Genomic DNA, 5,324 nt, shown 5'->3' with positions numbered 1-5,324 from the left:
GGGCGCCTGTAGTCCCAGCTACTTGGGAGGCAGAGGCAGGAGACTCGCTTGAGCCCAGGAGTTGGAGGTTGCTGTGAGCGTGATGCCACAGCACTCTACCCAGGGGGATAGCTTGAGGCTCCGTCTCAAAAAAACAAAACAAAACAAAACTCCTCACAGGTGAAAGCAGTGGCTGACTTCTTTATACCTAAAAGCATCTCTTGCAGACTTTTCCCTTAAATCCATACATTCCTCCTCCTGTGTCAAGTTCATCCCCTCCTGTTCATAAACCAGGACCAGCAAGCACACGCACCTGTCCTCTGCACCCTTCTCCTTACTGTAACAACCGCACTGGTGTGTTTTTCTTTCCAGTTGACTGTTCACAGCTTTTGCTCGCAAGACCTGCTCTATCAGTCTGGGCCCAGTCAGCAGAGAGAAACCACATAATAATTCAACAGGAAAAGTTTAATAGGAACAATGACTAACTTCCCCCCCCCCCAGAAAAAAAATGACTAACTCCCACAGGGATTGAAGTAATGAAGAACTAGCTAGGGAGAAATGAGGAAATTCAGAGGATATGGGAATAGCCCACCCGAGGAGCTGCTACTGCTGGGGCTGAAAGCACCCGAGGAAGAGCCCCCACAGCCCGCCCCCAGGGGCAGCACGGCTGCACCTCACTGAAGGCCTGGGCAGTTACCGGGAGGCTGCACCAGCAGAGCTTGCTGGAGACTTGCCATCTCCCAAGTGTTGGCATGTTTCATTCAGCGATATTTAAAAATTACATTTGTAAATACTGCCAAATATCTGCTCTCACCGGAAAAGTCTTTATGCATTGGGAAGACATCAGTCACCACGGAAGATACAAGTTTTCTAAAATTCCAGTGTTTGCTTGAAAGCTCACATTTTTTCATTGGCAACGAATACTGTCAGTTGTTCTTGATGTGAGAAGCTCATTTTGTTTACGGTGAAGAAAATGTTGGGCGAGGTGGGTGGATTACTTGAGCTCACAAGTTCGAGACCAGCCTGAGCAAAAAGTGAGACCCCATTTCTACTAAAAAGAAAAAAGAAAAAAAAAAAAAAACTGAGGCAAGAGGATCTCTTGAGCCCAAGAGGTAGAGGTTGCTGTGAACTATGATATCACGGCACTCTACTAAAAAAGCGAAAACACAAAAAAACAAAAACGAAGCCAGTGCTCAAGTCTGAATGACCACAAGTTTTCTTTCCATAATTATTTCAAGTAAAAATGGTGTGCCATGAAAATTACGGCAGGTTTGGCTCACAGATCAAACAATTCTATAAGTGCTTTTCTTTGACACAGCTGTTTTTATTTATTTTTGAGATAGAGTCTCATTTTGTCACCCTCGGTAGAGTGCCCCGGCATCACAGCTCACAGCAACCTCAAACTCTTAGGCTCAAGCAATTCTCTTGCCTCAGCTTCCTGAGTACCTGGGACTATAGGTGCCTGCCACAATGCCAGGCTATTTTTAGAGATGAGGTCTCGCTCTGGCTCAGGCTGGTCTTGAACTCAGGAGCTCAGCTGATCCACCCACCTCTGCCTCCCAGAGTGCTGGGATTATAGGCATGAGCCACCGTGCCTGGCCTCTGACGCAGCCATTTTATTATGGAATGCAGCAGAAATGCTGTGGGTGTACTTAAGAGGTGTGTCTTTAAGGGTCAAGGGTTAATAACAATAATTGTCACTACTTACCTCACTTTTTTCCCACTCCTGTGAATGGGTGACGCAGCAGTGCCTCTGGCTCCAGGAAGATCCATGAAGTTCACTACTTCGTTGCTTATTGCTCTCCCACCATCACTGCAAACTTCAATGCAGTAACAAGACAAAAAACATGGCTCAGCGCCTATAGCTCAACTGGCTAAGGCGCCAGCCACGTACACCTAAGGTGGTGGGTTCGAATCCCCAGCCCGGACCCGCCAAACAACAATGACGGCTGCAACCAAAAAATAGCCGGGCGTTGTGGCGGGCGCCTCTGGTCCCAGCTACTTGGGAGGCGGAGGCAGGAGACTCGCTTGAGCCCAGGAGTTGGAGGTTGCTGTGAGCTGTAATGCCACGGCACTCTACCCAGGGGGACAGCTTGAGGCTCTGTGTCAAAAAAAAAAAAAAAAGACAAAAAACATCTTACTAGCTTTGACTTTGCAGATCCCTAAAATGGTCTTGAAGGCAGGAGCCCACAGATCACACTTGGAGAACTACTGACATAATGGAAAGAAAATGGGTTTTGAAATCAGAGTTGGGTCACATCTGACCTGGATGATACCGGGGTAAGTGTCTTCCCTCGTCGCACCAGCCTAACCTGTCCTCAGACTCAGAGCCAAAAGTCAGAATCCTGCCAGGCTAGACCCCAGCACACAGCAGACGCGTGGAGAGTGTTGGTCTACTCTTAAGCCTCTGATCCGACTCCAAAGAGGCTTATGGATTAAAAAAATTCCAGATCACTAACATTCAAGAAGAAAAGTCATGCCATGCCTGAGTGTTAGCCTCCCAAAGTGTTAAGATCACAGGTGTGAGCCATTGTGGCTGGCCTTTTATTTTTTATGCAGACAAGTGCAGGAAGTGGGGAAAGAGTAGAACAAGGAGTTGGATCTGTGACTCAACAATCGAGACAACTCTTTGCTTTGGGACCAGCCTCAGATTGACTTCTTTCACTGAGTTCTTCCACGTCTTTTCACGACACGGCAGTTCAGTTCTTTTTGGTGCTGATTAACATTCCGCGGGCTGCACGTAGAGCGGCTTCCCTACTCACGGGCTGCAGGACGTGTTGGCTAACACGTCATCGCTCAAAGGCCATAATTTACAACAGGTTCCACGTTTTGGCAATGGTGAATAAAGCTGCCGTAAAAATGCATGTGCAGATTTTGTGTTGACATAAGTTTTCATTTCACTGGGATAAATACCAAGGAGTGTGATAAAAAGTATGTTTAATTTTTTAAGAAACTGCCAAGCTGTTTCCAAAGTTGCTGTGCTATTTTGTATCCTTACCCAAAACAGACGTGTTCCTGTTGTTTTCCATCCCTGCCAGTTTTTGTTGTCAGTGTTCTGGATTTGGCTATTCTAATAAATGGTATCTCATTGTTTTATTTTGTTGAGACAGAGTCTCACTATGTCACCCTCAGTAGAGTGCAGTGGCATCACAACTCCCTGCAACCTCAAACTCTTGGGCTTAAGCGATTCTCGACTCGCCTCCCAAGTCGCTGGGACTACAGGCACCTGCCACAACATCTGGCTCTTTTTTTGTTGCATTTATCATTATTGTTTAGCTGGCCTGGGCTGGGCCCCGGTATATGTGGCTGGTGCCCTAGCCACCGAGCCAAAACATCCAAATTTGGAGAAAAATACGTGTGTCGTTACAAATCCTAGAATCTCAGCAAATCTCAAGCAGGATAAATTCAAAGAAAACGACACCTAGGCACATTATGGCTAAAATGCTGAAACCAAAGTTAAAGAGATGATCTCCGAGCCACCAGAGGAAACAAGATCTATTACACGCAGGAGAACACCAATACAAATGACAGCTGACTTAATCACAAATGGTAAAGAACAGAGGATAGTAGAATGACCCACTAAGTTAAGGATGCCTATTGCGGCTTGGCGCCTGAAGTTCAGCAGCTAGGGTGCCAACCACATACACCAGAGCTGGCAGGTTCGAATCTAGCCCAGGCCAACTACATCCTAAAAATAGCTGGGCCTTGTGGTGGGCGCCTATAGTCCCAGCTACTCAGGAGGCTGAGGTATGAGAATTGCTTGGGCCCAAGAGTTTAAGGTTGCTGTGAACTATGATGCTATAGCAATCTACTGAGGGTGACAAAATGAGGCTGTCTCAAAAAAAAAAAAAAATGCCTATTGTAATCCCTAGACCAACCATCTATAAATACACACACATAATAACACAAGGAAATCTGAGGAATTAAAAAATATGTGGGGGCAGTGCCTGTGGTCAGTGAGTAGGGCCCCAGCTCCATATACCGAGGGCGGCAGGTTTGAACCTGGCCCCGGCAAAATTGCAACAAAAAATAGCTGGGCCTTGTGACAGGCGCCTGTAGTTCCAGCTACTCAGTAGGCTGTGGCAAGAGAATCACTAAAGCCCTGAACTGTGCCGCCATGACACTACCCAGGGCAACAAAGTGAGACTTTGTCTCTAAAAAACAAAAAGTGGAACTTAAACAATATACTACTAAGTAGCCAGTGAGTCAAAATAAAAGTCACAAGGGAAATTAGAAAATAGTTTGAATACTAAACACATGCTATATCAAAACTCCTTGGGCGGTGCCTGTGGTTCAGTGGGTAGGGCACCAGCCCTATATACCGAGGGTGGCGGGTTCAAACTTAGCCCCTGGCCAAACTGCAACAACAACAAAAAAACAGCCCAGCATTGTGGCGGTTGCCTGTAGTCCCAGCTATTCGGGAGGCTGAGGGAAGAGAATCCCCAAACCCAGGAGCTGGAGGTTGCTGTAAACTGTGACACCATGGCACTGTACCGAGGGCAATAAAGTGAGACTCTTTCTCAAAAAAAAAAAAAAACCTCCAGGAATATAGCCAAAAACATGCGTAGAAGGAAATGTCACTATAAATGCCTATCATGAAAAAAGGAGAAAGATCTCAAATCAATAACCTCAAATCAACTTTGTTGACCAAATCTTGATACCCTTTCATGATGGAAACACTCTATAAATGAGGAGTAGAAAAAGCTTTGCCAACTTAATAAAAGGCAGAAAGGTAGAAAAAGAAGAGAAAACAAAACTCAAGGGAGCAAAAGGAAGGAGATTACAAAGAATAGAGTGGAAAGGGAGGAAACAGATAAAAGAAAAATAAACTCAATAGTGACCATAAGTTGGTTCTTAGGAAAGATCAACAGAATTGACAAAACTTGAGCTAGATAGAAAAATAATAAAAAAGAGCATTCCAATTAACTAAAACCAGGGGAAAAAGTGAGGCTATTATTACTAACCTTACAGAAATAAGAAGTATTATAAAGGAATATTATGAATAATTGCATCCCCAGTAAATTAGATAACATAGATTAAATGGTTACATTCCTAGAAATTTAACTAACAAAACTTCAGAAGGCGGCAGCGCCTGTGGCTCAGTGAGGAGGGCGCTGATCCCATATACCGAGGGTGGTGAGTTTGAACCTGGCCCCAGCCAAACTGCAACAACAACAACCAAAAAAGTAGCCGGGTGTTGTGGCAGGCTCCTGTAGTCCCAGCTACTCCGGAGGCTGAGGCAAGAGAATCATCTAAGCCCAGGAGCTGGAGGTTGCTGTGAGCTGTGACTGAGGGTGACAAAGTGAGACTCTGTCTCAAAAAAAAAAAAAAGAAAAGAAAACTTA

Source organism: Otolemur garnettii, unplaced genomic scaffold, assembly GCF_000181295.1.
Source record: "Otolemur garnettii isolate 467f Iridium unplaced genomic scaffold, OtoGar3 scaffold00094, whole genome shotgun sequence".
In the NCBI taxonomy this organism is placed as follows: Eukaryota; Metazoa; Chordata; class Mammalia; order Primates; family Galagidae; genus Otolemur; species Otolemur garnettii.
The sequence above is the reverse complement of the archived record's forward strand: the minus strand, read 5'-3'. Positions refer to the sequence as shown.